General features: G+C 37.1%; 1 long non-coding RNA gene and 1 pseudogene across 1 annotated transcript; both read left to right on the top strand.

Moving 5' to 3' along the window:
* Positions 1–7,819: 7,819 nt before the first annotated feature.
* On the top strand, positions 7,820–24,128 carry LOC116596485. The gene is made up of 3 exons (XR_004288134.1): positions 7,820–7,889; positions 14,221–14,225; positions 24,117–24,128. It is a non-coding gene; the product is annotated as an uncharacterized LOC116596485 (long non-coding RNA).
* Positions 7,823–7,946, top strand: LOC116596599 (annotated as a pseudogene).
* Positions 24,129–25,327: the final 1,199 nt, after the last annotated feature.

Raw genomic sequence — 25,327 nt, 5'->3', positions numbered from 1 at the left:
AGGACAGAAAAGAAAAGTTATTCTGTAAATATTTTAAATGAGTCTCTATTTGAATGAGTTTTCCTTTTGTAATTTTTCATAAGCATTATGTGGGACTTACTACATGCCAGACACGGTTTGAGCACTTTGCAAATATGTCATTTAGTCCTTATACTGTCTCTCTGGCACCCTCATTTTAACCATATGTAAACTGAAGCACAGAGACATAAAATAACTTGCTCAGGGTCACACAGCTAGGGAGTGACAGAGCTGAGATCTGACTACTGGGAGGCCACATTCTCCCATCTGTAGACTATGCTGTGTAATAACATACCTGACCAGTTGTGGGCATCATAGTTCTCCTAAAAGTTGAACACCCCAGCTGGCACATTGGGGAAGGAGTGTCAGATTTGAAGAGGAAGTTGGACAACTTCTCTCACATGTAATTTCCACAAATAAGAACATGTAGAACAAGAGGAAATGTTTAAATTCCCTTAAGAATGATTTTGCTTGAGCCCCAGTCAGCATTTTCTAGAAATTAAGGTCATTACTGAAGCTGATATAATTTCTTTATATTAGGTTTGGATGTGACCACTGTTGGAGGCAGGAAGTGGATAAGATGCTTCATTAGTATTTCAATCTCTGGGTGTTTTAATTGATGCTATCTTGCTATGTTCAGATTTTGGCCTGGATCCTACCTTCTTTTCCTGATGCTTTGCATCTACTTCAGACTCTTGGACCAGAAATATTATTCTAAATACTTCACATAAAAGGTTTTATTCTGATTATGTATTTATATTTGTATAAAATATCTTTTATGTGTGATATATGTATAATATATGATATATATTATTACATATATATATAATTCTTTTTAAAAGGACTGAATTTTGTTTTATTTTTTTCCCTAAACTTTGCATTCTCTGAGCTAAACTCCCTAAGTCTCCCTAATACTTATCTCTTTTGAGTTACTTTTTTTCTATTTTGCCGAAATATTTTTATTTTCTTGAAATTATATATATATACACACATATATATATATACATACACTCTGTATACTTACATATGTGTGACTGTACAAATGGATATAACACACACACACACACACACACACATATATTAGAGTCAGAGAGGAAGAGAGAACGAGAGAGTGAGAACACATGAGAATAATTTGTTGCTGGGCTTCTTTTCTCTGTGTGACATAGTTCCTGACAGAATAATGTGGTTCTCAAGCTCCAACTGCATTTGCAGCAATGTCTGTACATTGTAAAATAATTGAAGAGCAATTGGTGGCTAAAGTTCGGTCTGCTTTTGTAATAATACATGTGGGCTCCATCACCCTGGCTAAAAGGAGGTGCTGGATGGTGACCTAGTGTTTAATGCTCTATCAGGAGGCAGTTTGCCTGCATCTCTACCAGTTGATGAAACTAAAAGGAAAACTTAAATAACTTACATAATTCTAGCTTTTAAAAATGGATTAAATATTTCCACCCAATATATTAAACAAATGGAGATTGTTCGTTAAGACTAATTTTAAGAGCTAAGACTCAAGGTTTTTGTTTTGTTCTGCTAAGCCCTCCAAACCAAATAGGGTATTTATTATCTAAAACTTATTTTATTGGTTGCATATTTCATGAAACTTGTTCCAAAAGTGTGCTTTTACTGGAGAGCAAAAAATACTCTGTCATTTCAATTATTTCACATTTATTGAGACTTGTTTCTGACCCAGCGTATCTTCCCGAATGTTCCATATTTACACTTGAAAAAACTAAGTATTCTCTTGTCGGGTGGAGCATTCTTTAATTTATTTACACTAGTTGCAAATGTTGTTCATATATGTCTACTCTTACTGTTTTCTGTATTCTTTTTTTTCTGACAATCACTAATATTTATGGGTTAACTTTATTTCCCTTTTAGTTCTGTCAGTTTTGCCTCATGCATTTGAAACTCTGTAATGGGGTGCATGAAATTTAGGTACTGTTTTCTTTTAGCTTAATGAGTAAGTTTCATATTCCATTTTATTTCCACTATTGGCTTTATTGCTCTACATCTTTGCTCTATTTTTGAGTAATGGTTTTCTGGAGGATCCAGTATACCTTCTTAATATATAGTTTTCCTTCAAATAATACTATGCCACTTCAATGTAATGAAGAACCTTACAAATCATAAATTTCCATTTTTTTTCTCTCTCTTTGTCTTTGTGGGACTTGATATACATTTTATTTCTACATATATTATAAACTCCACAGTGGATTGTTATTTTTCCTTAGACTAGTGTATTTTTTTTTCCTAAAGGGCTAGATAATAAATATTTTAGGCTGTGCAGGCCATAATATCTCTATCAAAACTACTGAACCCTGTCACTGTGGTATGAAAACAGTCACAGACGACACATAAACAAGTGAGCATGGCAGTGTTCCAGTATAGTTTATTTTCAAAAAGAGACAGGAACTCTTACTTAGCCTGTGGGCCATTGTGACCTCTGCTTTAAACAACTAATTCTCTCTTATTGACATTACAATAAAAAGAAAAAAACTTTACCATTTTTGGCTCTCCATTTCTTTGAATATATTTGAATTTCTATCTAATAAAATTTTCCTTTTACCTAAAGAATTTCTTTTAATATTTCTTATTATGCAGTTTTGCTGCAACCCCCCAACCCCAATACAAACAAAATTCTCAACATTTGTGTGTTGAAAAGGACTTTATTTCCATTTTAAAATGGAGGTAAAGATATTTTTTCATAGTAAAAAAAGCCCCCCGCTCCCGCCAGTCCTTCAAAATTCCTTTGTTTCCTGGCTTGTATTTTTTCTGACAAAAGGGTTGGGGAGATTCTCGTCTTTGTTTTTATATAAGACATGTGCCTTCCCTCTTCACCCATTCCTCTTACTGTATTTCTGCTTTTAAGATGTCTTCTTCATCACTGATTCCCAGAAATTTGATTGTGATATTCCTTGATGTAGTTTATCTTCTCTGCTTTATTGTGCTTCTTGGCTTTCTGAGTTTATAATTTTTTATCAAATTAAGGAAACTGTCAGCTATACTCATTAAAAAAGAAAAAAGAAAAAAGTCCTGCCTGTCCTCTCTTTCTCTTCTTCTTCTAGGACTCCATGGTAGGCTGAATAATGGCGCTCCTAAAGCTGTCTATGCTCTAATCCCTGGAACCTGGCCTATGTTACCTTATATTATAAAAGATAACAGTTTACCTCACGTTTGTTGATATAATTAAGTTAAGCTTTTAATTATCAGAGGTTCAGTATAATAACAAGGATTTTTCTGAGAGGGAGAAAGGAGGTCAGAGTGAGAAGATGACATGTTAACAGAAGCAGAAGGTGGAATCCAGTGCTTTGGAAAGGGAAGACTGGGCACAAGCCAAGGGGTGCAGGTGTCTTCCAGAAGGCGGAAAAGGCAAGGGAATGGATTCTTCGCTAGAGTCTCCAGAAGGAATACAGCTCTGCCTACAACTCAGTTTTAGCTCATCAGACCCATTTCTGACTCCTGAGCTCTAGAGGAGTAAGATTGTAAATTTGGGGGATTTTTTGAAAGCCATTACATTTAATATTTTTTACAGCAGCAATAGGAAACTGATATAGGCTCCAATGTTATATGTATTAGACTGTTTGGTATTATCTCATGGGTCACTGATGCGCTGTTCATTTTTTTTTAATGTTTTACTCTGTTTGTTGTTAGATGGCTTCTATGGCAATGTTTTGAAATCCACACTTCTTTTTCAATGTCTAATCCATTAAACTCATCTTGTGATTTTTAAAAATTTCATGTATAGTAATTTTTATCTTTGTAGTTCCCTTTGGTTTGTTTTTGTATCTTCTGTTTCTTTCAACCTGATACTCATGTTTTCCTTTAAATCTTTATTTCTAAAAGCTCTTTTAAAAATCTTGTCTCTTGGTACTATCATCTTCATTTCTACTATTTACATTAATAGATTAATAGGTGATGTGTTACAGTTTCTTGCTTCTTTATATGCCTCATCCTTTTTGATTAGATAATGGGCACTGTGAATATAATGTTTTTGAGAGTCTGGATTTGTTGTTTACCTTGAAAAATGTTCAACTTTGCTTTGGCAGGCAGCTGAGTAACTTTCAAATCAGTTTACAGTTCTTCCCACGTTTGTTTTTAGTATTTGTTAGGTCATGTCCATACTGTAGTTTATGACAGTGTTGCATTAGCCTTACTATAAAGTTGACTCTTCTGGGCTCTCTACTGAATGTTCCATGTATCCACTGAGATCAATACATTCCTGCCTGAATTTCCTCCAGCCTTGTCTATATTCTTGGAACTGTTTAAATTAACTCTTCCTGAGAATTCTTTGCCACCATCAGGAAATTTTACCCTATTCATATGGGCCTTACCATTTAGAAAGAGGCTCAAAATGATCCTGTATATGGGTTTCTGGAGCTCCATATACTCTAAGGGTAGCTCCTTCACTTGCAGTATTCTGTCCCACAAAATCTAGCTGCCTCCACCTCCCCCATCTGATCTCTATCTTCCCATTCGCAAGGGAGCATCTAGTTCTCCTCAGGTTCTCTCTTTCTATGTCACAGTCTGTGACATGCCTCCAGGTAAGAAAAAACCTGATGGACTGTGGGGCTTATGTCATTTGTTCTACCATCTTTCTTACATCATGGTCTTATACTCCTAATTGTTCAGTGTCCAAAACTACTCTTTCATGTTTGTTGCCAGTCTTCTGGTCATTTCTCCTGGGAGGACAAGTTCAGTTCCAGATACTCTAACATGTCAAGGTGGAAGATTCTGCTGGTGATTTTTCACATCAGGCTCTTCCCAGAAGGATTTGGATTAACCAAGGTTGATTTGAAAATTTTTTTATAATTAATTTCTTCACATTTCTATTTTTCTAAGTATATTTTATAAGAATGTCTATATTTGTATAATAAGACACAAAGAGTTTTTTTTTTCTTGGTCAATAATTTTATTTTTGGTGCAAGAATTTTCACCAAATCCGTTTATAAATTTGCTGTTCAAACACTTGAAAATAAAGAAAAGTGAAAATACATCATTTTTTATGCTGTGTTTCAACAAGAGTCTTATCCTTGGTGCAAGGGGAATATCTTTAAATATGGAGGAAGAATGAGTATTTTGGCAATGTTACACAAATACATGTCACTTAAGGAAATCGTAAATTTATTTTTAGAAATGTGATTTTTCCAAAGACAGGTCAATTCTTCCCTACCACTCTTCTTCCCCTCTTGGTAAAAAATAGTTTAAACTTGACATTCCTATCCCACTCTTCCATGTAAATAAGTTTCCTTTGAGGCCCATATTGACTCTGTATGAGCATCACATACTTATTTTTCTATTCACTGAATGCTTTGTTGGTTAATCTGGGTCCTAATTTTCTTCATGACCTGTAAAATTGTCTTTTCCAACTTCTTGGCAGCAGCAGCTTTGCTGTCTTGATGATGTTTCATGTGGCCTACTCCTTGTCTTGGCTAAGCTCAGATCATATGTCCATCATCGGAAGTATACAAAATGTGGTCTAACCACGAAGAATACTTCCAAGACAAAATCATAAAATAGAGATGCTTTAGTTTAGAATGCTAAAATATCTGTACCATCTGTGAATACAAAATTCGCCAAAGAAAAATAAGTGGGAAATCTATGGTTTTCCTTTTGAACTGCCATATTAAAATGGGCCCAATATTGAATTTATTTAACCACAAAATATATTTTTTAAAATAGTGTTAATTATAGTTATACTTGCTTTCCATATACTATTCTCTTCTGTAATTATAGTTGTGGTTTCATTTTCTATAAAGTAATAAAAAGAGATTCTTACAACATATTCTGAGCAAGGCATAGTAGTAATAATAGTTTTCAGAATGTTGATCATTTATTGGGCATATCCTTTATATACTATTTAGTGATGAAAATATTAGGAGCTTAACAATATAATTAATAGCTCTTTCCATTATCACTGAGTGTGAATTATCAAAAATTAATAGCCCTTTAAAAAATGAGGTGGGTGGGGTGCTTGGGTGGCTCAGTGGGTTAAAGCCTCTGCCTTCGGCTTAGGTCATGATCCCAGGGTCCTGGGATTGAGCCCCGCACTGGGCTCTCTGCTCAGCAGGGAGCCTGCTTCCTCCTCTCTCTCTGCCTGCCTCTCTGCCTACTTGTGATCTCTGTCTGTCAAATGAATAAAATTAAAAAAAAAAAAGAAAAAATATTTTAAAATAAACCTTTCCCCCACTAAAATCCGGATGGTAGGTTATTCAGAATCTAACAGTAGGCAGTCATTATCATACCTAGAGCTGAAGAGAAGGGGAGCAAAGAGCTAACAGAGTCAAGTGGGAAGTGGAACTGTGGACAAAGGACTGGGAGGCAGGAGTAGCATGTGCAGCAGGCATGATGGAAGGCAAGAGGAGGAAGGGAAAATGGCATTCGTCAAACCCAACTGGAAGCCCAAAGCCAGGGGGCCAAGATGGTAACACCTGCAGCCCAGCTGACACTGACACATGATCAGAGGAGCATGGCAAATAGAACTTGAGGAAGAGAGAAATCAGATCTAACCATCACAGAGAAATATCTCTTTTAGGTAAAGGACACTTCTCAGTTCTCCTCAAATATTAACATTTACACAAAAGCCTATTCACCCAACCAAGGAAGGAGTTTTTGATAATTTTTTAAGTGGACTATGTAGAACCAAAGCTTCAGTTCCATTGAGGGCTCTTCCATGTTGGATATGTGTATGGTGGATCTGGATGCAGTATGATAGAAAATGAAGCTTGTCAAGAAAGTTAATTCTAACTTTGAAAAACCTTGTGGTAGATTAAAAATGGTGAAAAGATGATTTGTTATTCCCTCAGTCGTGGGTGGTATTGATTTCCCCTCTCCCTTGATTCTGGGCTGGGCTTAGTGACTTACGAGAGCGACAGAACATGGCAGACGTTATGTTTGGGGCTTCTGAGGCTCAGACATAAGGAGTCTTGCAGCTTTCTCCTGGTTCTCTTGGAATATTTGCTCTTGGGACATTTCTTTTCCAAAGACAGTACCATATTTTGAGAAACCCAAGCCAGACGTGCAGCCCATGTATAGGTACTCTAGTCGGAGTACACTCCAGAGTGTATCTGTCAACCCTAGCCCAGCTCCCAGCCATGAGAGTCAGACATCTTTGACATCTAACCAGGAGAACCTTCTGGTGACTGGAGGTGCACTTGCCATCTGCCCACAGCAGTCAGGATGCCTCACATAACAATTTCCCAGCCGAGCCTTGCCAATACACAGAATCATGAAAGACAATAATGAATTGTAGCTTGAGACCACTGTGTTTTGGGGTGGTTTGTTGCCCAGCAACAGAGAAGTGGAAGAAAACCTCAAGGAAATAGCATCATAATTTCTGGAAAGCTTGGGAGAAATGACCAGTGACCATTTCTCCTATCACTGGCTTAGATATATAACTTTAAGATTTAGTTTCAAATTAAATACTTTGACCCCAAATATTTAGAAACAAATTTTAATGGTAGGTTTGTCTAAACCAGGGAGATTCTTATTTTCAGATAATTTTTTGCTTGACAATTTTTCTTACAAACTTGCTCATGAAATATTTATGCAGATTCCTGTATTTTCCTGTTCTTCACCCTGCGAAGATGGACTCCATTGCGACCCAAGCATAATGTGCCATATATAATAGCAAGAAATGGAGAGTAGAAAGCCTGACAATTTGGCCCTGTTTTCACTCCATTCTCAATATAAACGAATGCTCCATGCTTCTCAAGCTTCATTATGCACATAAATCACCTTGGGATCGGTTAAAAAAGCAGACTGTGATTTGCAGTTCTGGAGTAATGTCTAAAAGTCTATACTTCTAAGCTTTGTGCAGTGGCAGTATTGTAGCCAATGAGGTTTATCCGAGGCGCGATTATTGCTAATTAAAAGTCTATACTTCTAATATTTCCAATTGATATGGATGCTACTGGTCCACTTTGAAGAGCATAGGCTTAGAGCACCCTACAATCAAAGAGAAGTGGAAATTTAATTCAAAGAGAGATGAGTTTTACTCTTGGAGGAAAAGCAACTCCCCAGCATGTCAATGATAATCATGAGTCAGATTTTGTTATATTAAGTTGGTCTTTATCAGTAATCATTAGAGCATGGCAGGCTGTACTTGAAAAATTCCTTAAATATCAAGGCTTATCATCATAATATACTAAAAAACAAGTATACTCTCTGTTTTCAGGTTCAATTCATTCTTAGATATTATGTTAAATTCAGAATATATCTATTACATTTTGACTCTCTTCCTGTCTAGTATACTCATACTCCAGCATAACTTCTGTTCTTCTGCGGAGAAGTTTAGAAACAGGGAAGCATAAACTTCAATTAATGTTTATAAATTGCTCAGGTGATTTGTAGGAAGTAGAGGACAGTTTGTTACATAAAATATATATGCACAAGTCCCTGCCAGTACAGCTAACATGGTTTATGGTTACAAATGAGTCTAGAGAGGCTGCTAACCTTGATGGTCTATTTAAAATACAAAGTAACCAAATTAAAAAATGCAAATTAAAGGTACTATCGTGGAATTTCATCCCAAACTGTGTTGTTTGGTCTCCCTGAATATCCATCTCTCCCCTGCCTTGCTATAACTAAATTTCCATTTTGTTTTTCATCTATCAAAATAGCAAATACCAAAAAAATGGCAAAATATATATATATATGTTTTTAAGTTATGGTTAAGAAACTGCAAGGAACTGGCCATTCTCAAACATTGCTAATGGAAGTTCAAAATGGCTTGATACTTCTGGAGGAAACACAGCAATCTGTATAAAAATTTTAAAATATTTTTTGTGTTTGGGAAGCCTGGGTAGCACAAGCAGTTAAGTGTCTTCTGACTCTTGGTTACAGCTCAGGTCATGATCTCAGGGTTGTGAGATTGAGCCCTACACTGGGCTCTGCACTGAGTGTGGAGTCAGCTTGGGTTTCTCTCTCTCTCTCCTTTTCCCTCCCCAGAACACACATACTCTCTCAAATAAATAAATCTTAAAAATATACATTAAATATTTTTATGTTTCATTTTTAAGATTTTATGAAAACTATTACAGACACAGGCAAAGAATTATCTCAAAGAATAGTTATGACCTAATTTAGAAAGTCAAACATTTGCACTATTCTAAACTTTTAACAAGAGAAAATGACCTAGAAAAATTAAGGTGCATCTATACACAAAGAAATACCAAGAAGTTAGTTGACAGAACACATAAAAAACAATCTAATGACAATAATATATCGTCCTTGTAAGAAACAAAGCATGTTGGTAAACATATGTATTAGGATTCTCCAGAGAAATAGCACCAATAAGATGGATAAAAATAGATGATATAGATGCAGATGATACAGAAATAGATGGCATAGGGGTGCTTGGCTGGTTCTGTGGGAAGTGCGTGCAACTTTACCTCAAAGTCATGAGTTCAAGCCCCATATTGGGTGTGGAGCCTTTTTTTTTTTTTTTTTTTTAAGAAAGAAATAGCTGATACAGATTCAGATGTAGATCTAGAAAAGGAGATTTATTACAGAAATTCAGTCACGCAGTTATGGAAGCCCAGAAGTCACACTATCTGCTGAGTACAGACTGGAAAACCAGGAAAGGCAGGAGTGGAATTCAGTATGAGTCCGAAAGCCTGAGAATCAGGGGACCCAACGGTGTAAATCCCAGTCTGAGCTTGAAAGCCCCATGTCTGAGGGCAGGAAAAGATGAATGTCTCAGCTCAAGCAGAATGAGAAGAGTTTGCCCTTCCTCCACATTTTTTGTTCCCTCACATGGATTGGATGATGCTCACCTTCCTGGTGACAGTGACCTTCTTTATTCAGTCTACTACAGATTCAAAAGCTAATGGTCTCTGCAACACAGATGCACTCAGAAACAATGTTTTACCACCTGCCTGGGCATACTTGAGTCCAGTGAGGTTGACACATAAAATGAACTTATCACAGTTGAATTTTTTGCTTCCTAATGATTAAAATTTGTATGTAAACCTCATAGAAAAATATAAATAAATTCAGTATACCCACATACTTACAGATCTGGAATTTAAAGGATGTAACTATAGGTGATTTCATTTCCTACTTTGCCCTTTATGTATCATCTTAATCATTTTTATTTAGCAGATGTTTTTGAAAATCATATTTAAAATATTTTTTAATGATTTTATTTATTTATTTTAGAAAGACAAAGAGAACATGTGGGGGAAGTTTGGAGGGGCAAAAGGGGAAGGAGAGGGACAAGCAGGCTCCATGCTGAGTATGGAACCTGATGGGGGCTCCATCCCACACCCCTGAGATCATGACCTGAGTTGAAATCAAGAGTTGGATGTTCTACTGACTGAGCCACCCAAGTGTCCCTAAAACATTTAAGGCAGACTTTAAACACAATTTTAAGATTAAAACACTTCTTCCACTTGATTTTCTATTTTTCTTCTTTTCTTCCTTAGCAAATTTACTCTGAAAAGAAAACCAATGTTCATAATCGCATCTTAATTACCTCAAATAACTTTTTTTCATGTATTGGCCATGTAATTATCCTAACTCTTTCCCTTTAACATAGTTCTTTTGTTGTGTGTTTTTTTCTTTTCTTTTTCTTTTTCTTTCTTTTTTTTTTTTTTTTTACTATTCTTGTGTTCATTTATCACTAATTTAACAAAAATTCGAGTACTTACCATGTGTCAGGCATCATTTTTGGTCCTAAATCTGTCATTACTATTTTTTTATTTTCTATATTTTTCAAATTAGTTATTTCCTCTATATGCATTTATTCAACAGACGTTTTTCAACACCTACTATATATCATGCACTATTCTAGGCTCTGGGGACACAGAAATGGGAGAACCAGTGGAAAACTCCTATTCTCATGGAGCTCATATTCCAAGGGATGCAGAAAGACAATGAAAGAAATAATTAAACACATAGTGTATCAGAATGAAATGAAGTAGGAGTCTCTGAAGATGAAGGGGGGACAAAATTATAATATAAAGTAGGTTTATCAAGGGAGGCTTTTCTGAGAAGGTGATTTGAACCAAGAATTGAAGGAGGCAAGGGAGCAAACGGCTAGGGGAAAGAAACAAGTCTTCAGATACTCCTATTTTTGAGTTTCTTAAAATAATTCAACAACAAAAATCCAAATTTGCCAAGTAATCAGAATTTCACATTTCTTATTTGAATTTTCATGATCAGAAAAAAGTTATTTTGAAAAAAAAAATCTTGAAACACACAAACTCTGAAATCTGATTTTTTTGAAGAAGATATATATCATCATAAAGGAATCCAGAGGCCTCAATTGATAGAAAGCACGTGTCCAAGACAGATATCCTTTCCTGAAGGCAACAACTGTGATCTTACCAGCACTTTAAACTCTTTGCGAGTCATAAGGCAGAAAGACAGTAAGTTAAGTGTTGATGAATTAACGCATTGAAAATAGATGAAAAAAGTTGAAAAAATAAGAGGCTCTTTATAAAGCCCCTTCTGAAATTTACGATCAAGAGATGGTAACTCATCTTTATGGCATCTCTCTTTAATAGATTATTTTTTTTTCTTTAATAGATTATTAAGAAGAAATTGTCTTCAATAGCTAAAAGTCCAGATGGGATTCTGTTAAAATCCCCTACTGTGCATTCATCGCCGTAGATGGTTTCCTGTCAGAAAATGGTGTAAATTAGCAGCTTGACGTTCTAAGACTGGGTTAAGTGGTCTGTTTCAGACAGGGGAAAATTTATGGCGTGAAATACAAATGCTTAAGTAATCATAAAAGTATTCCATTTTCTGAAGCTGATTTCACATTAACACTTGGCCTATCACGTAGCTCATCATGTCTTCTCTTGTAATCAGGAGGAAATGGGCTCTTTATCTCAGAAAGGCATGGAGAAGTTTGTAATCTTTTTCACAAAAAGAATCTTGTAATAGGATGGAGAAGGGGGTTAAGAAAACAATAGATGTGTAAATGTCATTGGAGGGTATACATCTGTAAACCATTCCCTTCTGAAATGTTGGAAAGATTGCAGTATAAATACTACCTCATCACATGTTTTCCTTTTGTCTAGCTCTTCTGTTGTCTGGAGTCTCGTGAGATGAAATGCACACCCCGAAACAGCATCCCCTCTGAACCGCAGTGGGAGGATATTACACTATTTTGTGGCCCTGCTCACTCTGTTTTAGCCCCGGGTACTTTCTTCTGCAGGTGCCAGGTCTGGTTCAGGGATGAAGCTCAAAGTTAAAACCAAATCAATTGCATACACAGGTGGTGAGACCAGAATGTGCTTGAATCTGAAAACCAGAGTGAGTGGTTTATGTTAGAATGCTTCCAGAAAGTAGTAGGAAAAATCTTCAGGGCAAAATGATGCCAGCATAAACAGTCGTGGGCTGCTTCAAACGCAATAGACCCTTTCATTGCTCACTCCTTTTACACATGGACTTTGCTTTCTTTCAGGTTTAGCACAAAGCAGAGAAAAGGCAGTATTTTGAGTACAAAGGAGGGTCACAGTTATACTGTCTAGGAATGAAAATCAAAACTGGCAAAGATCAGTTCCATGTTCAAAATTTTTTAAAAAGTATGTAAATAAATATACCTAAATATATATGCATCATGCACGTGTATGAGCAGTGAGAAGATCCCATGTGCAGAGCCTCTGTGACTTGGGCAGTTTCCTCAAACCAGTGTGTTGAAGACAGCTGGGAGTGGTATAGCCTGTGGCATACTCAGAAGTCCAGACACTACCAAAATATGTCAGTATTTTTGTAAATATTTTATATATTTTTAAATAATATTATAAATATCATAAATATTTAAAATACAATAAATCTTTAAAATAGAAAATATATTTATATTTAATTAATATATTATATATTATATTTAATATTATTTATAGATAAATAGAAATATATAATATATAATATATAAATATATTTAAAATGTAAAATAAAATTTAAAATTATAATTTTAAAATATTTTATAAATAATACATCAGTATTATTATAAACTCGCCTTTTTGTGGGACTGTGAACTCAGTGTTGTCAGGTGTTTTAAAGAAGAAACCTGACATCTGACTCTGTGTATTATCTATATGTGTGATTTTCTGTGATTTCACTGCTTAATTTGACTCTCAGACAGCCAGGTTGAGATCATACACCTATGAGTATGGTAAAGGCCTGTGGTGGTCTTTATGTCACACTCATGAGCCTCTGATTAAGAGGTGAATGGGCAGGCTAATAATCATAGCAAATTTACCACACTATAGGCTGGCTTTTGTGTTTCTTAGTAAAACTCCACTCAGTTATCTTTCTAAAGAAAGGGAATATTTATTTTAATTGAACCAATATTTATATTAGCATTTATAAATAAATGTACAGTTTTTACGAACCAGAGTTCTTTCTTCTTGAAAATTAGGTATCCTGGACCTCAGGAATTTTTCTATTGACGTTGCAGTGAAATTCTAATGGACCTTAATGTGATAATTCAGGGTTCAGTTTACCAACAAGTCAGTTTGTAATTATTTGTGTTAATCTTGAAGATGATAATAAATATCTCTGATACTCAAAAGTACATGGTCATATAAGCCACAAGGATTTACTGGGTGGGGATGAGCTAGGTTTCCCAGAACAAAGAGATAGTTCAGAAAAGGCCAGTATGTTTGTATATAGAATTGAGAACTAGAAGTACCCTCCCTCAGACTGAGGTCCCACAACATGGGCTGATCAAACATCAGGGCTGTATTCATTCAGGAGACTGAGATATGTTAATGGAATCCAAGGAGATTCAGTTAGAGTTGTAGATTCCGAGGACCTGAGTTCCATTTTTACTCTGCCATTATTTCGTTGCTTATTCACTCTTAATTTTAAGTAAGAGAAAGTCTCCATCATACTTCTTAGAAGATCTTTACTTAGATTATTATTAAATTAGATTTAAAAGGGATGTTACTTTGAAGAATAGCCTTGGGGTTGAATGATAGACAAAGCTGGACTAGATTTTTCTAAGAGCATGTTTACTTGCAAAATTGTAGGATCGGTTTTACTCTAACTTGACCCAGGCATTAACTATTACCTGGATAAGATTTTTAATCTTTATATTCTGAACCTTGTGAATAAAGATCAAGGCAGGTCCTATGCTAATTTCTCTGCCTTTACACAATGCTCCTTCTTATTCCTACAGCACCTGAACGTATCTTGGCAATTCTTCCTTTTGTGGAATGTTTTCTGACATTCGCTTAAGAGGTCACCAAGAATATGTATGTAAATGGAAAAAATAATTGGCACATATGGAGAATGGAAAAGATAACTAGCAGAAATTCAAGACTATTTTCCATTTGGAAAGATCAACTTCTGCCATCAAATGGATTTGGTCACATACTTCTGGTTGGTTCCTGCTGACTTGTCTTTGTTTATATTTAAGGAAATATGGGAAGAGTTACCAAATTAGCTAGAAGAGCACTGGGCCTAGGCCTCATATTTCTATTATCTATAAATATTTATCAAGCACATGCCATATGTCAGGCTCAGAGGAGAATGTGGCTGTGGTATGAGACACTGGTGTTGCACTTGGAGCTTGGAAGCTGGAAGGGAGGTGGGTGTAGCATGCATCAAGGTCACAATGAGAGAGCGCCAAGTGTGCTTTGCACTTGTGAGGTTAGAGCCTTCATGAGGGGCCAGAGGACCTTTGTGGTAGAAAAAGACCTTGGGAGATGACTAAGGAGGAGAATGTGATGAAATGTCGGGGAAGAGTGGACATCATGAGCGGTACTTAGACTGCAGAGTAGCCTGGTGACGCAGCTCTGTTGGACATGACCTAGTGCCTCAGATCCAGCCACAGGGACCCTTTATCTCCCTTCCCGGGGTCACTCCTCCACACCAGGGGAATCACTGCAACTTCCTGCCAGAAAACGGGCAATTCCCTTTACGTGGCTGTATTTGTGCAGAATCTTGCTGAACTGAATACAAAGGAATCTTCGAAGTAGAATAGGAATCACAAGAGAAGTGTCTCATGTGTTTGTGTGTGAGGAAAGTGTGTGTATGTGTGTGTGTGTGTGTATTTGTGTGTTAGAATAAATTTTCAGTTTTGGAGCCAATGCTTGCCACCATTTTTTCTCACTGGAACTCCTCTTATATTCTAACTGTAGGCGTAGAGACTTCAGATCTTGTCTGGAGGAGATTAGTACAAATAAGAAAGCCTGGGTTCAAATACAAGTTCCCTCACTTATTAGGCATTAGGCTTTGGGTGATACACTGAATGCTTCTAGGACTCATGTCAAAGAATAACTCAGAAAATTTTAATTATCTACAAACAGATGTACTCATAAGGGAGAACAGTTAATAGATGGTCATCCATGAGAAAATGAAAATATAGGGGTTCTAAAAGAAAGATAGAAGGGAAAGGAAAAATTGCAGGCTAGTAACTGTAAACTTTGCTTTAACATTTCTGTTACTATATTATATTGATTGTTTGGTAGCCAACAAAGAGGCCATGGCCATGGGTGCTATGTTTTTGAGCAGAACGTTCAGGTGTTGATGTATTTGTAATACTCATTCCACACCATAACAGCCCCAAGGGTTAAGCAGTGAAACATTAACCTGCTGGACCATTTTGGGTGTGTATCCTTCTGTTAGTACTTCTACCTTAATTAGCAAACACCTGTACCATGAACTGCATCATGAATTTTTGCTTAATGTCATCACCTATCCAATGAAATTAATAATACCATGTCATTGGATTTTTATGATGGCTAAATGAGATATTGCATACAAGCCCTGAAAATGATACTTGGTTCAAGAAAGCAGTCAATAAATGCTATTTTACTATCATCACTGTCATTATCATCACTATTATTTCTGAAGGACCCAGGCTTACACAGCATAGAAGAATTATTTCAATTTTCCTATCCCTGGAAAATATTTTCTGCTCTAGTCCCCACATCTTGGCTAAAAAACCCCAATTACCTGCCTGCAGTATCCTCCCATGGAAACCTAAGCAAAAGAACATGAGGAAGAGAATTGTCAAATCTCTTTAATAACAGCACTCTTTGATCAAGGAACACATCTCAAATAGCCAAAATCGCCTGGTCTTTAAGATGACTTCTTCGTGGATCTAGGTCTAATTTCCATTCTCTTTCCACTCTGTGATGGCAGAAGTCATTTTCAGGAGCATGCCAGAGTTAAGTCTCTAAAGGAAGACCAAACTGCACACATCATCCAAAAGGCCTACAGCAAAGTCTCCAAACTAGTCATGTAAGAGCAAGGAGCTCAAACTTTTTCCCACCCTCACCTTAAAGTGAAATAGACCTCATCTGCCAGCACTCTTGCTAACTTCTCCAGTAGAACACAGGATCTACCTGTAGCCAGAAGCCTTGACCACATCATAGAAGAAAATAGTTGGTCCTAGAGTGCTTGTCTTCCTCTGTTGTCCCTTATTTTATGAGAGTCAGTGGAAAAGAAATGACAAAGTGGGGTTTGAAAGGCAAGTATATTATAAATACATTTTGCTTTCAAAAGCGTTGTTTGTACTTAGTTTTGTTTTTGGTTTCTGGCTTTGTTTGAACTTCTCTTGGAAAAGTCATTGCTCTTGTCCTGGAAGAGTCCATGAAATTCTATTCAGTTTTCCAAATTTACTTTCTTTCTTTTCTCTCCCATCCATTCCCTCCCCCTCCCCTCCCCTCCCCTCCCCTTTCCCTCCTTTCCCCTTCTCTCTTTCCTTTCTACTTGATTCTGTAGGTAAAATTTTAGAAGAATTCTTGTAGGACACCACTATTTATAATCAATAGTTATGGCAGATGACTTCCCTTCCTTGGGCACAATTCAAAGTTTCATTTACTTTGCCAGTTACCCTGGGACTCTGCTTTTGATTTTTTCTGGAGAAAAGCTATATGATGGAGTTTTTCTTTGATCTTCAATTCAGTCTAGCTGTAGTTCTCTCACAAAGCAGGAGGGAATTTCTCTCACTGGAATCTGGTTCTCCTCTCTCAGTATTGTGTCATAGGGTAGATAGCAGTGGTTCATTTCAGTACCAGAGGCACTGAGAACAAAGTAAGACTGCATGGTTAACATGAGCATCGACTGTTTAAAATTCGTACGAGACCTATTTCACGGATCAGAAATATCATGCCTAGAGAGTTTAGATAACTTTCCAAGAATCAAATCTACAGTTCAGTGTTTCTGTGTGCTCACATGTATCCCCTCTTATACATCGCTTTTGCTTTTTAAGCAACTGGTCCAGTCATCACTTGAGGAAACATTTAAATGATTTACTTGAAAAGTAACACAATATGAATATATTTTCATTAACTATCAATTTTATGTACTTTGTCATCTCAAGTCCCTAATTAGAAGCTTCTGAGACATTGAATAAAGCTGAAGTGAATTGAGTTCTTAGGTACTCATTGGAGGAAGAGGTGATTATTTCTTCTCTGTCTTCACCTAGGAAGCAGTAAATGCTTATTCATTATCTCATTTCCACAATTATCTTATCAGCTAAGAGAGCTCTTTCTTCCTGGCCTATGACTCTCTTAAAAAAAAAAAAATCACAGTCTGGAGAGGGCACCAGTCTATTATCAGGGGAACCTGCATTGCCTTTGTTTTGTTGTTCTGAATCTTTTGAACCTGGGCATATTACAGGGGCTCAGTTTGTATACATGTTGATGAGACATAGTGTCACCTACTCTGCTGACCTCACAAGGTGATTGTGAGCATTAAATATTTTTTTTTAAAGATTTTATTTACTTATTTGACAGACAGAGATCACAAGTAGGCAAAGAGGCAGGCAGAGAGAGAAGAGAAAGCAGGTTCCCCACCAAGCAGAGAGCAGAGATGCGGGGCTCGATCCCAGGACCCCGGGATCATGACCTGAGCTGAAGGCAGAGGCTTTAACCCACTGAGCCACCCAGGCAGCCCAAGCATTAAATATTTTAAACCATGTACTTTGGGGAAAAGTGTAAAGAGCTTTCCAGTACGACAATTTTATTTCATTGCTGAGTTCTTCTGCAGATCTTTGACAGTTTTCCTTTTATAGGGCCATGTGTTCGGGATGGAACCAAGAGAGGCAGCAAGATTCATTTCCACTTAAGAGCATATTTACTCCACTCAGTTACCCAAAGAAGCCCCACCTCCTACCCAAATCAGGAATTCAGGAGTAAGATTTATGAAGAAGTCTATTGCTTGATTATTCTATGAAAACGAATAGGACTGTAGTTGGAGCAGCAGCTGTTAGGTGGGAACAAATCTTTGTTATCACAGTAGTCAATACTGTTTTGATTTAAGAACATGGCAGATATAAATCTGGACATTACTAGTTCAGGAGTAGGTTGCCATTACTTGTGGATGTACCTCACATTGCTCTTTGTGTATTCTACATTCAAGCTCTAGACCTTCACTAATCCAGACAAGCTTTACAAATGACTGATGTCTGACCTGAATTTTTGCCCTTTGATGAATGAAGGCAGACACATTGATTGATGTGTGTTGTTGCACAAACCACTCAGAGAAATGACCCTATAAATCCCAAGCAATAAAATGTATTACAAAAGAAATAGATGATGGAGTAAAGTCAAGTTAAAAAGGCAATGCATTTTTTTCATGATTTGTAAAACATCATGTCGCCCTGACTAATGCTTTAGTGTTTTAGATGTAACTGGCATCATGCTAAAAAATACATCAAATGGCCTCTTGCCTTTATATAATATGCCAAATCTAGGGAGGATAGGACCGAGTAATATAAAAGGGCACTTGTATGTGTTGCATTACTCCACTTGTGTCTCGAGAAATAAAAATGTCTTTAAAAAATATCCTGAGCCAATGAGGGTGACTACATTAATTTAGAAGCTCTGTGGGTAGAATAAGGCGGCTTATTCTCCAAAGGAACCACTCCCTGCTCCGGACCAGTCTCCCAACCTCTCAAGTTCCAGATGCAGGGAGAACTTCTTTATGAGGCTGTTTGCCAACAACTGAAAGTTAAGCATGCCAAAACGAGGACTGTGACTTCTTCTCTGTCTCCGCTGCCAAACATAAACAATGATGTAAATCCAGCAATGTGTCAGGTGTTGTGTTCTGGTGCATATTACAGTACCTTCCAGGTGTGATAGAAAGAAATGTGGGATGGAATCAGATGTACTAGTTGTGAATTTTCCTGACACTAGAGTGACCATGCTCCCTCCCTCCTCCCCAAATGCTCTTCCTTCTACTCCTTAGTCAAAAGTGGCAGCTCTCCTCTGTATTGCCAAGAAGCTTATAACCTAGAGGGGAGAGACAACACACATGCACCAGTAATGATAACACAGGGTTTTCATGATGCTATAAGAGATACACAAAGAACTGGGGAATCAGAGAAAACAAAATGTCTTCCCCTGTGGGTAAGGATGTAAATTAAGAAGAGCTTTATTGAGATGACAATATTTTTAGCTATAATGAGAAAAATTTGAAAGAGAGGACAATTTCTGACAGGTGAATGTGGATGGGAGCACATTCTGAATTGACCAATAGACTCAGCAAAATGTGCAAGGAAAATATAGGTATTGTTTTGCCAATGTGAAGTTCTATAATATAGCTCTAATGTAGGACATTGCTACTCAAAGTGTGGTCCATGGACCAGTGGCATCAGAGTAACTCCAGTTTCTCTGGAGTTATCTCTCCAGTTTCTCTCCAGTTTTCTCACTGAATCAGAACCTACATTTTATTTTATTTTTTAAAAGATTTTATTTATTTGAGAGAGAGAGGTCATGAGCAGGGAGGAGGGGGAGAGGGAGAAGCAGGCTCCCTGCTAAGCTGGGAGCCCAATGTGAGACTTGATCCCAGGACCCTGGGATCATGACCTGAGCCAAAGACAGACACTTAACCAACTGAGCCACAAGGTGCCTCAGAACCTACATTTTAATAAGGTTTACAGGTAAGTCATGTATCTGTATACTGAAGTTTGAGGAGTACTGTTTCAGGGTGCATTAAGAATATCCACAAAGATCATATCAAATGAAAAATGAAATGCTAATTTGGAAAGATCCTTAGGAATTTTCTAGTTTGACATTTGGTTGAGAAAACGAGTTAAAAAGTGGTTGATCCTGATGGACTTGAACTTTCCCCCCTCACACCACTGAAGCACTTTTTTTACTGTACCATATTCACAGCCTTCAATACAAGACTCTAGATTTTAACATGGGGTAGGAGGATGTGAAGAACAGTTGAAGGTTTCTGATTAGATGAGTGGGAGAAAAGTAACTGCAATTTAGGGAGCTAAATCTAGTGGGATAGTATGAAATAGAGAAAGGAGAAAGAACCTAGTCACACAGAGGATCCAAGGAGAGGGAGAGCTAGAAAAATGAGAAACACCTGGAAGGTGATGTTCCCCACTTACTTCATTTGCCTAAAGCTTATAGATATAGTTCCTCTTTCTTCCTTGATTCTCTCCTTGCTCTAGTACATCATATAAAAAAACACCGCAATATTTCTTAAATAACAGTTCCGCTAACCCACTTTTTCCTTCAGGAATATTTAATGGTTTTCTATGGCCAACAGTCAACCTACTTAACAATGCTTGATATTCAATTCACCATTAGCCACAGCCACCATGACATTATTTCTGCTGGAACATCTCTGCTTTTGTTTACAAATTAGCTAGGTCAAACCATTCATTAATTCATTCACTTACCCAGTGATTGGTTTAGAGCCCACATATGTAATTACTCCCATTGTGTTCTAGGCTCTCTGCTGTAATGGACCTCATAATAGACTCATTTTCATAAAATTTAACAGTTTAACAATTATGGAGGTTCTGCTAGGTATTGGGCAACGGCTAGCTAGATGTGCAAGATAAATGAGATGTGGTGCCTCACCTTAGATGAGCTCATATTCTTGTGATTTGTGCTCTAGATGGAAATAGTGGGCCCAGTAACTAACTGAGACTGCATATTATAGTCTGTTATTTGTGGATTTTTAAAATCTGCTCCTGTTTACATATAGAGGCTTATTATGTAGGTGAGGGTGTCTTTCTCTATATCCATAGTAACACGTTCTCTTCAAAGAGGGAAAATGGTAAGATACATTTAAAACCAATGTCAAAATCCATCAATGTTGATGTATTGGGTGATAAAAAATGCAAGACAACTCCTGTAATTATGCCAAAAAAGCAAAAAAATCATATATCCTATTGGGAAGTGCTGGTAACACTGCCAGACTTTTAACATATTATTATTTTTTGCACAAGAACATCCACAGTAGATCCCACCTCAGAAGAACTTTCCTTCGTACTGTTTATCTGAAGTGAGAGTCCTTATGCTGTCGGTATTAAAGAACTATAATTAGCCATGGGCAGTGCAGTCCCTTGTACAATATGGACCAGTTTCCTCATTGACCAAAGTACTAATGATGCTTTCTCATTTCTCTCAGATTGTCCCGTGTGCCCGTGTCTTATTTCACCTTCACAGGAACTGAGGAAATTCTTGCTAATCAGCAGTGACACATGGTAATCTGGTAATACAGACTGATGATGATTTTCCAAGGAACAAACCTCAGTTCTCTGACTTTCTAGTCTATTTAGTTAAATAGTAGGAAATCCTCTGAAGATTTACAATTGAGTGGAAGAATTTATGTCTTTACAGATGTTGACATTGTGGAGCAAAATTCTTTTCTTTTAGTTCTGAAGGAATCTTCTTAAAACTTGTGAAACTGAAGTGACTTGGTACAATTTGAAAGTCCAGTTAAGACGTATTCCTCCTTCCCTGGATATAGCATCAGTCCACACTATTGGGAGAATAAATGCTATTTTTAGATGTTTTAATTTGAGCACAGCTAGTTGTTTAGGCTGAGTGTCTCTTTTAAGTTCACGAAGTTCCATTCTTTGACCTTCTGGGATAGAGAATAATGGAGAAGCAGCATACACCAGACTACACCCAGTTCTGCAAATTACTCGAGCAGCAGAGAAGAATGGCCACAGGGCATGACCTCAGGGACTGGACGTATGTGATAAGAAATGTCCAGAGTGCTGGAATCCTGGACATGCTCACAGGAACAGAAAGATGCTGCTTAGAATGATTGAGATGATGTGTGGAAGGGGAGAGTGATATGTATTTTTAGAGCTATTCTCTCCTTTTCTTGCGTTTTTTTTTTAAATACCTTACATTTACTGAAAGACATTTTCAGTCCATGACTTCATTCAGTTTCCAAAGACACTTGATTTCCTCTTTAAATTCTTTCCCTAAGTGAAAGCTGAATCCTCCCCCAAATTAATCTATTCTTTTTTTTCTTCCTTTTGAACTTCCAAGTTTTGAATAGCACAGATGAATAACTTATATGTCAAGAATGTTTTCACATCACAGTTCTCAGAAAATGTGTTCTCAAAATATATGAGTAAATATCGGGGGGAAAACACAATAATGAGAGCTATTTTCACCTTCTATTTTGTATCTTCTTATCTTTTCAAATGAGAAAAATTGGACAGGGTACTTTAAGGATGTTTCTTCTTCCTTGATTTGCCTTTTCCTTAGAGGAGTCAGTATTTCCGCCAGTTAGTTTTATTAAATAAAAAGGAAGATCCCACAAAAGCAAATACAAAGGAAAAACCCAGAAACTTATGTATTTCCTTCCTTTATTCTAGACAGGAGCAACTGAACTAAGATGTAGTGCCAATATTTGAAGAGCCCGTACAGAATTTAAAGGGGTTGAGCATGTTTTCTTTGAAAGGAAATGGTCATGAGATACAAACAGAGCTCTTTAAGAAAGCAGGGTAGGCTCAAAGAAGGCAGTTTATGAAACGGACTGGAAACTCTAGGTGAAAAGTGGTTGGAAACCTCACCTGGTGGGGGGACGTTTCCTCACAATCTGCCCACAAGTTCACTGGCTTCTAAAAGGGTGACTTTTTTTGGACATGTGTCTGTGGAAAGGTTTCTAATGGACCATGGTGAAATTGGAAACAGACAAAAAGATTAAGTGGCCTTTCAAAATAACACATTTATTTGGATTTGACAACTTTCCTTTATTCTGACAATATATGTTTTTAAAGATTTTATTTATTTATTTGAGAGAGAAACAGAAAGAGAGAGGAGGAGCAGAGGCAGAGGGAGAGAGAGAATCTCAAGAAGACTCCCTGCCAAGTGGGGAGCCCGACACGGGGCTTGATCTCATGACCCTGGGATCATGACGTGAGCTGAAGTCAGACACTTAACTGACTGAGGCACCTTGGGACCCCTGTTCTGACAAAATTTTATGGGTTAAATTGCCATTTCTCTTTTAGAAATGCTGGCAGGAATTTGGCAAAATAGACATCCCATCTCATTTTCATTTTCAGTCTCCTATTACCCACCTCCTTATTTCTGGACCCCAGATCCCTTTCTTATTTTACCTTCTGATTCTCTAATGCCACCTTCTTCCCCTCTATCAACACTACTCCCATTCTTATTGCTCTAGGAACAATCTGAGCATTAATGATGTCAACCATCAGTTGATTAGATCAATGATTTCAAACTAATTCTTCAGGTGTGAGAGTTCATTATTTAAAATCTTTTTCCCAGTATTTATTTTGAAAAACTGTAAACCTGCAGACAGGCTGCAGAAATGGTAAAAGGCATCCCTATTCCTTGTACCAAGAGGCACTAACCTTTAAACTTTTAACATATTTAATTTAACTAAGAGTCCATTTTTCATGTTAAACATATTCAGTGGAGCCTGAATATACATAAGTTTTGATTATGTTTTTTATTCATTCAAGTTAGTGATAACACTTCCTGCAATATATTTGGGAAATGAAGCAAATCACTCTATCCTCCTCCCAACCCCATCTCCCAGAAAGGAGTTCCAGGTACTGAGAGAGAGAGGTCTGGAAAACCTCATTGAAGTATTTTATACTGAAGTATGGATGTATTTTAACCATATGAGGGAGCATTTGTACTTAATAAGATGAAGTTGTTGATCTGCTTAAATCCATAATGGAAGATAGGGATGTTAGACTATATGTTTGAGGAACAAATTTCTGGTGATGCTTGCCTCCTCCAGCCCAGCATTATGTCCTCTGGGCCTTCCCTGCCATGGGATATACATTTTAACTGCACTCTAACATTCCTTGTATGCGACTCTGAAACTTATCCTTGAAAGTGACTCTGTGGTCTGCATGGGACAAATCAAAAAAATGGGGCATGGACTTTGAGAATCAGAACTGATCCAGGAAATCCATTTTGTGTGTGGTTCTTATATCTAAAAGTCTAAGTGACATAGTCATCTCTTTGGGATAAATTATGGTTTGGAGAAATAGGCAAATATTTGCAACCACAAATCACTAATCTAGGTATGGGGTTAGAGCCCCATGCATTTCATAAAGCTAGGCATGCCTGTGTTCCCATTCCCCACAAACGTTTTGGTTAAATGTGAATCAGAGTTTGGGCTTCCCCTTAGACATGCTGACTTGTGCCTCCCAGCACAGCTGCAGACTTCTACAGAGGTTGTACTGAAGAGTGATCCTATCTGATGAACCACAGGATGTCAACAAGACACACCCATTGTCCCACATTTGGCAGTCTCTAAAAAAAGAATGTAGCAATGAGCTTGCTGCAAGCCAAACCAGCCCTGACCATAGTAATAGACTCTTCCAAATGGGTGCGGCCAAGTGGATCACATTGAAAAAGAACAGGCCCTAGGATAAATCCGTATTAAAGAAAAGCAAAACAGGGCTTAACTGTCACAAAGGATGGAAAGGAGCTGTGGACCCTTTCATCTTCACCAGGGTTTGAGAGGGTGTTGACTGCGCAAGATTGTTCCAGCCTCAAGCTTTTTCCTTGAATTGAGAATCTTAAGAATGAGAGGAGGTGGTTTAAACTCATGTTGGCCATACCGCACCTCAAAGTCCAGGATAGAATGAGGTTCTTAAGTTGTAGCTTGATGAGAAAGGCCTTTTAATTTGGACTCAGAATAAAGAAAAGACCATTTCTTACAATTGCTATTCATTTTAATACATAAAGAAAACAGGAGTATAGTTTTCTCTTCAGCGGAGAGTGTACTGTTTACACACACACACACACACACACACACACACACACACACACACACAGACGCATTCAACCAGGAATTAATACTAAGTAGGTATAAGACTGTATGACAATTGTACATACAAGAGAATACATTCATGTAAATATGTTATTCCACATCACATATTCAGGGTAAGGAGAGATATATATGGTAATTGAAAAGCAGTTCTTCCTCCAAAAGATTGTGTAATCTGCATGTAGACTGTAAGCAAAAAGATATATGTATACCCATGGTTTTGGAGAGTTTTCTGAAACACTGAGAAGATTTGGATTTATTCTTTTTTCTTGTGTTTTTCTTTTGCTTTTTTTGTAGTTTGAGTTCTCTGACTAATTTATTGTGTTTT

Source organism: Mustela erminea, chromosome 7 (assembly GCF_009829155.1).
Source record: "Mustela erminea isolate mMusErm1 chromosome 7, mMusErm1.Pri, whole genome shotgun sequence".
Taxonomy (NCBI): Eukaryota; Metazoa; Chordata; class Mammalia; order Carnivora; family Mustelidae; genus Mustela; species Mustela erminea.
The sequence above is the reverse complement of the archived record's forward strand: the minus strand, read 5'-3'. Positions and strand labels throughout refer to the sequence as shown.